At 36.8% G+C, this 13,054-nt stretch overlaps 1 pseudogene; it reads right to left on the reverse strand.

The window, feature by feature from the left end:
- Nucleotides 1–9,505: 9,505 nt before the first annotated feature.
- On the reverse strand, nucleotides 9,506–10,611 carry LOC144249231 (pantothenate kinase 2, mitochondrial pseudogene; annotated as a pseudogene).
- Nucleotides 10,612–13,054: the final 2,443 nt, after the last annotated feature.

Below are 13,054 nucleotides of genomic sequence, written 5' to 3' on the forward strand. Positions count from 1 at the left end.
GTATATCACCCCTAATCTAAAAAATATCTCTGGTAAAAGAGTTACTTTGATTGAGTAAATAATAGAGGTTTAAATCCTCTTGTTTTTAGAACCACAGGACTTGAACCTAATCGTAAGGATTCAAAATTCTTCATGCTAACTTTACACTGTGTCCTAAAAAGTAAGGTCAGCTAAATAAGCTATCGGGCCCATACCCTGAAAATGTTGGTTTATATACTTCCTGTATTAATTAATCCCCTAAACTCCTCCACAATCTACCTCACCTTATTTTCTGGAACAATAATTACACTATTAAGCTCCCACTGACTACTTATTTGATTAGGCTAAGAAATAAGTATGCTGGCAATTATTCCCATCCTAATGGAATAATTCCACAGAAGCTGCATGCAAATATTTCCTAATTCAAGCCACTGCATCAGTAATCTTAATAATAGGCACAATTATTAATTTTACAAACTTAGGCCAATGGACCCTATCCAATTCATGCAATCAAATCTCATCATTTATATTCACAATAGCACACTCAATAAAAATGAGACTTGCCCCATTTCACCTTTGAGAACCAAAGGTCACTCAAGGAATTGCACTTAAATCAGGACTAATCCTACTAACATGACAAAAAATTGCCCCAATCTCCATACATATCAAATTGCCTCTTCCATAAACTCCACCCTTATATTACTTATGGGAATCCTGTCTATTATGTTAAGAGGTTAAGAAGGACTCAACCAAACTCAACTATGAAAAATCTTAGCATATTCATCAATCACAAATATAGGATGAATAATAGCAATTATTACATATAATCCAACTTTGACAATATGTAACTTAATCATTTATATTACTTACCATTAATATATTTATACTTCTCCAATACAACAAAAAGCTTCTACCCTTTCCTTATCAAATTTATGAAATAAATTCCTCCTACTAACCCCATCAATTCTAATCATACTAATATCAATAGGAGGATTACTACCTCTAACCGGATTTGCCCCCAAATTAATTATTATTAAGGAACTAATTTCAAACAACAATATCATCTTCTCTATACTAATAGTAATACTAGCACTCCAAGATTGATATTTCTACACATGACTTATTTATTCTACATTCCTAACCCTATTTCCATCATTTAACAACACTAAAATAAAGTGACATTTTAAAAATACAAAACTGGGCTGGGAATGTGGCTCAGGCGGTAGCATGCTCGTCTGGCATGCGTGTGGCCTGGGTTCGATCCTCAGCACCACATACCAACAAAGATGTTGTGTCCACCAAGAACTAAGAAATAAATATTAAAAATTCTCTCTCTCTCTCTCTCTCTCTCTCTCTCTCTCTCTCTCTCTCTCTCCCTCTCTCTTTAAAAAAATAAAAGAAAAGAAATTAAAATACAGAACTAACTCCCCTTCTACCAAATTTTATTATTATCTCTACCCTCTCCCTACCACTCACACCTCTCCTATCATCTCTGAGCTAGGAATTTAGGATAACCCAGAACAAGGGCCTTCGAAGCCCTAAGTTAGTGTCCAACACTTAATTCCTGACTTAAGGACTGCAAGACTCTACCCTACATCAACTGAATGCAAATCAATTAGTTAAGCTAAGCCCTTTCCATCTAGACTAATGGGATTTAAACCCATAAAACTTAAGTTAACAGATAAATGCCTAATTCAACTGGCTTCAATCTACTTCTCCTGTGGTAAGTAAAAATGCCAGAGAAGTCCTGGCAGAGTTGAAGCTGCTCCTTTGAATTTGCAATTCAATGTGATTATTCACCTCTGGGCTTGGTAAAAAGAGAACTCAACCTCTGTCTTTAGATTCATAGTCTAATACTTACTTGGCCATTTTACCATCTACCTATGTTCATCATCCGTTGATTCTTCTCAACTAATCACAAAGATATCGGAACACTTTACCTCCTATTTGGCGCTTGAGCTGGAATAGAAGGAATGCACTTAGTCTATTAATTTGGGCTGAATTAGGCCAACCCCCGGAGCCCTGTTAGGCGATGATCAGATCTATAATGTTATTGTAACTACACTCACATTTGTTATAAATTTCTTTATAGTCATGGCAATTATGATTGATGGATTTGGGAACTGAATACTACCCCTTATAATCGGAGCCCCTGATATAGCATTTCCCCATATAAATAACATGAGCTTCTGGCTCCTTCCCACCTCCTTCCTCCTTTTGCTTGCTTCTTCTACAGTTGAAGCAGGTGTGGGAACAGGTTGAACAGTATATCCCCCACTAGCTGGAAATCTTGTCCATGCAGGAGCCTCAGTAGAATTAACCATCTTCTGCCTTCACTTAGCAGGATTATCATCTATTCTAAAAGCAATTAATTTTATTACAATTATTAACATAAAACCCACTGCTATATTCCAATATCAAAACCCTCTGTTCGTATGATCCATACTAATCACAACAGTATTACTTCTTTTATCTCTTCCAGTCTTTGCAGCAGGGATTACAACACTTCTAACAGACTGAAATCTAAATACTGTATTCTTTGACCCCATGGGAGGTGGAGATCCTATTCTCTATCAACAATTATTCTGATTCTTTGGGCACCCTGAGATCTATATTCTTATTCTACCAAGGTTTGGTATTATCTCCCATATTGTAAAATATAGTCAGGTAAAAGAAACCATTCGGTTATATAGGAATAGTATGAGCTATAATATCTATTGGTTTTCTCGGATTCATTGAATGAGTGCACCACATGTTCACTGTTGGGATAGATGTCAATGATACCCGAGATTACTTCAAATCTGCAATGATAATTATTGGTATTCCAAGAGGGGTAAAGTTTTCAATTGACTAAGCAACCTTACATGGGGATAATATTAAATGGTCACCAGCAATACAATGAGCCCTCGGCTTCATTTTCTTATTCACCATTGGAGGTTAGCAGATTCCTGCTAACAGGAATCATTCTGGCTAACTCTTCGTTAGATATTGTCTTACATGTTACATATTATGTTGTAGCTCACTTTCACTATGTCATATGGATTCGAGCCATATTTGCCATCATAGGAGGGTTCATTCACTGATTTCCCCTTTTTTCTGGTATATGCTAAATAATATATGAGCTAAAGTCTACTTTACTGTAATGTTTGTAGGGGTAAATGTAACTTTCTTCCCTCACACTTCTTGGGATTATCAGGAATACTCTGTGGATACTCCCACTACCCAGATGCATACACAGCATGAAACACTGTATCTTTGATGGGCTCAATTATTTCCCTCACAGCTATCATAATTATAATTTTTATAATTTGAGAGGTATTTGCATCAAAACGAGAAGTTCTTACCGTAGAGTTAACACCCAATAACTTATAATGACTACACGGGTGCCCTCCACCTTATCACACATTTGAAGAACCGACTTTTATTAAAGCCTGGACCAAGAAAGGGAAGAATTGAACTTCCTAAAACTAGTTTCAAGCCAGCCCCATAACCATTGTGACTTTCTTCATGAGATATTAGTAAAATAATTACATAAGTTTGTAAAAGTTAACTTATAGGTTAAACTCCTTTATATCTCTATGGGATACTCCCTTGAATTAGGATTTCAAGATGCCACGTCACCTATTATAGAAGAGCTCCTACACTTTCATGAGCACACTCTTATAAATGTGTTCTTAATTAGCTCTCTTGTCCTCTACATTATCTCATTGATATTAACTACAAAACTAACCCATACAAGTACTGTAGACGCCCAAGAAGTAGAAACTATCTGAACTATTCTTCCTGCTATTATTCTCATCTTAATTGCCCTTCCCTCACTCTGTATTCTATACATAATAGACAAAATTAACGACCCATCTCTAATGGTAAAAACTATAGGCCATCAGTGATATTGAAGTTATGAATATACAGACTACAAAGATATTAGTTTTGACTCCAATATGATTCCAACCTCGGATCTGGCTGCAGGAGATCCTCAATTTCTGGAAGTAGATAACTGAGTAGTACTTCCAATAGAGTTACCTGTGCGAATACTAATTTCATCTGAAGACATGCTCCACTCCTGAGTGGTCCCATCCCTTGGCTTAAAAATGGATGCAATTCCTGGTTGACTTAATCAGGCTACCTTAACATCAACATGGCTGGGGCTTGACTATGGGCAATGTTCTGAAATCTGTAGCTTTATGCTAATCGTCCTTGATCTGGTCCCATTAAAACATTTTGAAAGTTGATCCTCACCAATGTTATAAATTCATTATGAAGCTCCAGCAGCATCAACCTTTTAAGTTGAAGATTAGGAGCCAAAATCTCCTCATAATGAGATGCCCTAATTAGACATATCAGCATAATTTGTTACAATTTTATCAATGATCCTAGCCCTATTATTCATATTTCAACTTAAAATTTCAAACCATCTGTACCCGTCTAACCCTTCCTGCAAAGACATTAGTTTAACTGAACAAAAATCCATATGAGAAGAAAGATGAATTAAAAATTTACTTGCCTCTTTTATTATCCCTACAATAATAGGACTTATTATTGTTATCTTTATTATTATGTTCCCCAACATCATCTTTCCCTCACCCAACAAACTTATCAACAACCACCTAGTATCATTCCAACAATGATTAATTCAACTTGTACTAAAACAAAAAATGGCCATACATAACCCAAAATGATCAACCTGATCCCTAATACTAATTTCAATGATTATATTCATTGGCTCTACAAATCTACTAGGTCTACTCTCTCATTGCTTTATACCAACAACCCAGATGTCAATGAACTTAGGAATGGCCATTTCCCTATGAGCAGGTGCAGTAATTACTGGTTTCCACCACAAGACTAAAGCATCCCTCGCCCATCTTCTTTCACAAGGAACCCCTATCCCCCTTATCCCAATATTAATTATTATCAAAACAATTAGCCTTTTTGTTCAACCCATAGCACTAGCCAAACGACTAACAGCTAATATTACAGCTGGCCACTTTATTATACACTTAATTGGAGGATCCACCTTAGTATTAACATCGATTAGCCCTCCCACAGCTATCCTAACCTTTATTATTCTAGCATATTAACAATACTTGAATTTGCTGTAGCACTAATTCAAGCCTATGTCCTAGTAAGTTTATATTTACATGATAATACTTGATGACCCACCAAACCCATGCCTATCATATAGTTAATCCTAGCCCCTGATCTTTAACAGGAGCCCTTTCTCGCCTACTCTTAACATCCGGTCTAGTAAGATGATTCCACTTTAATTCCTCTTTTCTCTTCATTTTAGGCCTAATAGCCATCATCCTTACAGTATACTAATGATGATGAGATTCTGTACATGAAGTTACATTCCAAGGGCACTATATAACAATTGTTCAAAAAGGTTTATGATATGGGATAGTCATATTCATCATTTCAGAAGTATTCTTCTTCGATGGATTTTTCTGAGCATTTTATCACTCCAGTCTAGCTCCCAATCCAGAATTAGGCAGCTGATGACCTCCAATGGGAATTAACCCACTTAATCCCCTAGAAGTTCCACTACTCAACACCTCCATGTTTTTAGCTTCAGAGGTCTCAATTACCTGGGCCCATCACAGTCTAACTGAAGGGGACCGAAAACACATAGTTCAAGCATTATCCATCATGATTACACTATGATTATATTTAACCTTACTTCAAGCCTCAGAATACTTAGAAACATCTTTCACAATCTCAGATGGTGTATATGGCTCAACATTTTTCATGGCTACAGGCTTTCATGGTCTCCACCTTATTATTGGGTCAACCTTTCTTTTAGTATGCCTTATCCATCAATTAAATTTCCACTTTACATCTAACCACCATTTTGGATTTGAAGCAGCCTCATGATACTGACATTTTATAGATGCTATATGACTATTCCTTTATGTAACTATTTATTGATGAGGCTCATACTTCCTTAGTATTTATCAGTACAGTTGACGTCCAATCAATAAGCCTTGGTAAAACCCATGAGAGAGTAATAAACCTTATAATCTCCCTACTTATCAATTCTTCTATTGCACTATTACTAATCTCATGGCATTTTGATTACCCCAGCTAAATGTATACACCTATAAAGCAAGTCTCTATGAATGTGTTTTGATCACATAGGATCTACCCACCTACCATTCTCAATAAAATTTTCCTTGTTGCAATTACATTCCTTTTATTTGACTTAGAAATTTCTCTACTTCTCCCCCTTCCCTGAGCCTCTCAAACAATCTCAATCTCACACTAACTATAACATTTTTCTAGTTCTAATTCTCATCCTTTGGTTAGCCTATGAATGAGTTCAAAAAGGCTTAGAATGAATTGAATATGATAATTAGTTTAAGATAAAACAAGTGATTTTGACTCACTAGACTATGGGTTACCATAATTTTCAAAATGCCTATTATCATACTTAACATCCTCCTAGTTTATACAACATCTTTACTTGTCTCATTTAATATCATCATTCCTATGCCTAGAAGGCATAATATTATATATATTTGTCTTATGCTGCCTCCTTATTCTAAACTTTCACTTTTCCTTATCATTTATAATCCCTATTGTCTTACTAGTGTTTTTGCAGCGTGTGAAGCGTCCTTAGGTCTAGCTCTCCTTGTAATAGTGTCTAACACATATGGACTAGACTATGTTCAGAACCTAAATATCCTTCAATGTTAAAAATTATTATACCTACAATTCTACTCTCCCCCCTTATATGATTCTCAAACCCCTCACTAATTTGAATCAACCCCTCGATCCATAGTCTGATAGTCAGCTAATGGTGCTCCTTATATTAAATCAAACAGCAAACACAGATCTAATTTTCTCACTAACTTTCTTCTCAGATCCACTATCTTCCCCTTTACTGATTTAACACCATGACTCCTTCCCCTTATAATTCTAGCAAGCCAAAACCACTTAGCCCGAGAGCCACTGATCTTTAAAAACACTTTATATTCTTATACTAATTTCCTTTCAATCATTTTTTAAAGAGAGAGAGAGAGAGAGAGAGAGAGAGAGAGAGAGAGAGATTTTTAAATATTTATTTTTTAGTTTTCTGCAGACACAACATCTTTATTTGTATGTGGTGCTAGGATGAAACCCAGCATTGCACTTGCATGCCAGGCGAGCATGCTACTGCTTGAGCCACATCCCCAGCCCAATCATTTTTAATTATAACTTTTTCAGTCACCAAACTAATCATATTGTATATTCTATTCAAAGCCACCCTAATCCCCACATTTATTATTATTACTCGATGAGGAAAGCAAAGTGAGCATCTAAATGCAGTACTGTACTTCTTATTTTATGCTCTGGTAGGTTCCCTTCCCCTTCTAGTAGCATTAGTCTGTTCAAAAATCCACTGGGTCCATAAACTTTATTATCTGTATATGCCAGTCATCTGTACTGTCTTTTTCCTGAACTAGTGATATCTTGTGACTGGCATGTATTATAGCCTTTATAGTAAAAATACCCTTATATGGTCTCCACCTTTGACTCCCCAAAGCCCATATTGAAGCCTCTGTTGCTGGCTCCATGATCCTGGCAGCTATTCTACTCAAACTTGGCAGATACGGAATAATCCAAATTTCAGCTCTACTCCACCCTATTGCAAGTAATATGGCATATTTCTTTATTATGTTATCGCTATGGGATATAATTATAACAAGCTCAATCTGCTTACAACAAAAAGACCTAAAATCCTCATTGCCTACTCATCAGTAAGTCATTAGCATTAGTTATTGTAGCAATTGTAATTCAAACACCCTGAAGCTTTATAGCAACCACAGCACTAATAATTGACCATGGATTAACATCCTCCCTACTATTTTGTCTCACAAACACTAATTATGAGTAAATTCATAGCCGAACTATAAGGCTAGCCCAAGGCTTACAATCCATTCTTCCCCTTATGGCAACATGATGAGTTCTGGCTAGTCTAACTAATCTAGCTCTTCCCCTGACAATTAACTTGATTGGAGAACTATTCATTATCACATCATCATTCACCTGATCAAATATTACGATTACTTTAACTGGCCTTAATATATTAATCAATGCCCTTTACTCAATATATATATATATATATATATATATATATATATATATATATATATATAAAACACACTCATGTTACTTCACCTCTTCCCACTTATCATTCTATCAGCAAATCCTACTATCATCCTGGGACATTTATACTGTAAATATAGTTTAAATAAAACTTTGATTTGTGAATCTAACAATAGAGAATCATAATCCTTTATTTACCAAGAAAGTATGAAAGAACTGCTAATTCATGCTCTCCATGATTACATCCATGACTTTCTTAACTTTTATAGGATAGAAGTAATCCATTGGTCTTAGGAGCAAACAATTGCTCCAAATAAAAGTAATTAATATATTTTCTTCACTCATCCTTATGTCACTTGTTACACTAACTTTCCCCATTCTCCTTACCAACTCCTATAAACTCCTATAACCAACTCCTATAAACACAGCAACTACACAAACTATGTAAAAACATCTCTTATTTATGAATATTCATTGTGTATAAGTCCAACACTAATATTTTTCAATTCAAATTATGAACTTATTTCAAACTGACACTGAATGACAATTCAAACTTTTACTCTCTCCATAAGCTTCAAATTAGATTACTTCTCTATGCTATTCATGCCCGTAGCACTATTTGTTAAATGATTAATTATAGAATTCTCAATATGATATATACACTCAGACTTCTTTATCAACCGCTTCTTCAAATATCTAGTAATATTCCTCATTACCATGATAATCTTAGTCACATCCAACAACCTATTCCAACTGTTCATTGGCTGAGAGGGAGTAGGCATTATATCATTCTTATGTATTGGTTGATGATATGATCGCACAGATGCTAATACAGCAGCTCTCCAAACTATTGTATACAACTGAATTGGTGACATTGGATTTGTTTCAGCCATAGCATGATTTCTACTCAACTCAAACTCATGATAACTAAACAACTCTTTAATAGATGTATCTCTACTTCTCCTCCTAGGCTTACTCTTAACAGCAACAGGAAAATCCACCCAATTTGGCCTACACCCCTGATTGCCCTCTGCCATGGAAGGCCCTACTCCCTAATCAGCTCTAATCCACACCAGCACTAGAGTAGTAGCAGGAGTATTTCTTCTTATTTGTTCTTATACTCTAATAGAACATAGTAAGACTATCCAAACACTTGCTCTCTGCCTGGGAGCCATTACCACCTTATTCACTGCCATCTGTGCCCTCACCCAAAATGATATTAAGAAAATTATCGCATTTTCTACCTCAAGCCAAATATTATTAATAATAGTCACTATTGGAATTAACTAACCCCACTTAGCATTTCTCCACATCTGCACCCATGCATTCTTCAAAGCCATACTATTTATATGTTCTGGGTCAATCAATCCATAACCTAAATGATGAACAAGATATTCAAAAAATAGGAGGCCTATTCAAAGCTCTTCCCAGGTAACAATCAGGGAATCTTCAAGAGTTCCAGGAGTGCTCCAAGAGCTCCAAAATAACCCTCATGTTCTGAAAAAAAGTGCTTTCAACTGTTTCTTGGACCAATAATCCAAAGCATATGCCAAAAGCTGCATGGCGATGGTATTAATTCTCAAAAAATTTCCAACAAATACCACCTAGTTAATGTTCTCGAAGCTACAGCCCAGCCTGACAATCCAAACCTCTCCTAATCTCCTCCATAAATATCTCACACTAGTTTATCCACTTTGGTGCTACCTCCACAAGATACCATTTCAAGAGCTTCTTCAAAAGTGGTTCAGCCAGTAAGAAGACAGCAGAGACCAAAAAAATTTCCTCCTCTAAGACTTGTGCCTGTGACCCTCTTGTAATTTTCTTTGGAGTACACTGCTAAAATGCTAACCCCTGAGCCAATGTTCAGCAGCAGCAGAGGATGTGGGTTTTTCAACTCAAATGGTAACTTCTGACATTTTTCAGAATCAGCAGGATTTTCAAAGTAATAGCACTGTGATAGTCCATTGAAACCAACTGAGTCAATATATAAATTCCTTGGATTAAGCAGTCTAGTTCATGCAGTTTGCAAAGCTGAAGACCACCTATCTTTGCATTCACACAGAGTCAGGGCCTTCAGCTCCAGGTGCACGTCCCTAATGCCTCTGGACCCATAAGCCACATTGGAGGTCAAGTACTTTCGAATGCTTTGAAGACTCTCCACTTCTTCCTCTTCTTCTTCAGCAGTGATGTCTTTGGGTTCAAATTAAACAAGCATGACAAGGGTTCCACCAATATCCAAGCCAAACCATGGAATAAGCGGCTGCTTTTTCTAGAGGCTTTCGACCTGTGAGCCAGAGACCCAGGCAGGGCCACTGTAGGAGTTGAGCCCATGGGGCCTCACACCATCTGTCGAGGCCCAACAGCAGGCGCTGACATGCTGCTCGCCAGAGGCCACAGTGACCCCTGCCTCTGCCCTTCGGAGCCTGTGGGCGCCGACTCCCCAGCCCAAGAGGGTGAGGTGGAGGCTGCCCTGCCATGGCGCTCCAGGGGCAAGCCGATCATGCCGGCTCCCATTGGCAGCCCCCACCGCTGCCCCCCCAGCTATCCCCCCTAGGGCCGGAATCCTCCTGCCTCCTCAGAGGCAGTCCTGCCTGAGCCTCTGGATATGCTTTGATGAGGCAATTGGACCTTTTCTCCTTTCTTCCATCTTCTACATGCTTGTACCTGAACCCTCACATATTCTGTCAGCTGTATTTTTGTTTTTGCATTTCAAGGTCAATTCCAAATTCATTCTTTACCTGAGACCCATCTTTCATATGTTGCTTATAGGTTGATCCTCAAAATTGAAACTTAGTGCTTTCCCTAATTTATAATATTGTGTCTTTTTAACTATCATTTACTTCATAATATATAATGTGCAACAATTACATTTCTTTTTATAGGTTTAAGGTCATGATCTCTAGAATCCTAGGAGAAGAATGTTCTAGTGCCCAAATGAAATGAATTCTCTTTTATCATTTCAGAAATAACTTAAGATGATGCTGTAATTTAATGGGCTTTGTATTTGTATCATGACTTATTTTACACAATTTTTGTTGTTTGTGTTTCCTGAAATTTCTTTTGTCTTTCTTTTATTTTTACTGAGGGAACATTTCTTTACTACATCATGAGTATCACACATTTCCATAATTATTCTATCTTTAATGGAGACCACATTTCATTTTTGTTCTTTAAGACATTGTATTTGGGGGCCAAATGGCTTCCTATTCTGATTTAGATTGTTTAGCAAACTCCATGCACAACTCTCAACCTGGAATTTTTTTTTTATTAAACTTCACTCCTAGTTCCACTCCCTCATATTCTACCTCATTATTGGTTTGTACCTCACTTCTCTGAAATATATCCAAAGGCATATTGAACAGAAACAAATAAACACATAGAAGGGGGATGAAATTTCTGAGCACTTGCAAATTTGAAAATGTCTTTCATATGCCTTCATGTTGATTTATAGTTTGGTAGAGGACAATGTTGAGAGTCACAACCAAGTTAAGATGGCACCTGGCACTTTGTCAGGGGGAGTGGTTTGAGAAGCAATGCCAGCAAGCCATTAAGATGATGCAGATTCCTTAATGACTGACTGACTTCTGTATCTAATGATGTTAATTAAGTTAAGCTGTGTATAATCATTAAGATGATGAGGATTCCTTATTAGTTGACTGCTGTATCTAGTTTATGTTAATTAAGTTAAGCTGTGTGTAATTAGTTGGGTATATATACTTCTCTGTCTCATAATAAAGTGGCTCCCGCTGTATCAACCTTCACAAGTTTCTTGTAACAATCCACCCCCCCACCCCCACCCCCACCCCAGTTATTTTGCTGAGCCAGACTTCGACAGATGGTGGCCCATATGGGGAGCCCCAGGACACTCAGGGGTAAGAGACAAGGAAAAGCTGCCCATCCCTAGAGATAGGACAGGAGCAAATCTGCTCATCCCTAGAAGTAGATAGGACAAGAGGAAGGATGGACATTTTGAGAAAATGGAGAGGATTAATACAGTATGTTTGTGTCTTGTTTTGTCTTGGTTTGTTGTATTGTCTTTGTTACGAAAATCTTGAAGGGGTGTTAAGTAAATTGCTAAGGGAAGGAGGCACCCTAGTGGAACCAAGAACAGTTAGGGCAGCACAAAATTGTATATTCAAAGTTTTTCCCTCCTCAGAATGGTGAAGACATTGTTTCATTCTCTTCTAGCACAGAGTGTTCCTAATAAGAAGTTTGATGCCAGTTTATTATTGTTTCTTGGTAAGTGACCTCTTTTTCCTCTTTTTCTCTAGAGACTTTAAAAAAATCTACTTTTCCTGTGTTTATTGTAGCACTGTGCACAATAGCCTAGATATGAAATCGACCTAAATGTCCATCAGGAGGTGAATGGATCAAGAAAATGTGGTATGTACACACTGGAAATTCTATTCAGCCATAAAAAGAAGAAAAACCTGCCATTTGCAACAACAGAGATGAGCGTATAGGGCATTATGCTCAATGAAATGAGTTCATGACAGAAGGACATATTCTGCAATATTCCACTTCCAAGAGATTCCTAAAATAGTCAAATTTGTGAAAGCAGAAATATAATGGTGGCTGCCAGGTACTGGGGGAGGGGAAATGGGCAGTTTCTGTTCCATGTCTAGAAAGTTTCAGTGAACCAGGATAAGTAAGTTCTAGAGATCTGCTGTACAACACTGTAGTTGCAGTGAACACACTGTCCAATAAACTTAAAATGTAGTAAAAACGGTAGACCTCATCTTATATGTTCTTACTACAGTAAAATATAAAAATAAAATCCTTTCTCTAATCATTTGGTGTGATAAAATTTCCTGGTAACATGACATGGTCTTTTTTTTCCCCTTGATACTCATCCCCTTTCTTAAGAATAGTTATGTCTTTAACTTTGGAGATCTCTCTATAATTTTTACCATTTCATTCTTCCTTATTTTTATTTTTTCTCTATTGTTTTAAAATATTTTTTAAGTATTGATTATTTTTTAGTTGT

The sequence above is a fragment of the Urocitellus parryii genome, chromosome 11 (assembly GCF_045843805.1).
Source record: "Urocitellus parryii isolate mUroPar1 chromosome 11, mUroPar1.hap1, whole genome shotgun sequence".
Classification (NCBI taxonomy): domain Eukaryota; kingdom Metazoa; phylum Chordata; class Mammalia; order Rodentia; family Sciuridae; genus Urocitellus; species Urocitellus parryii.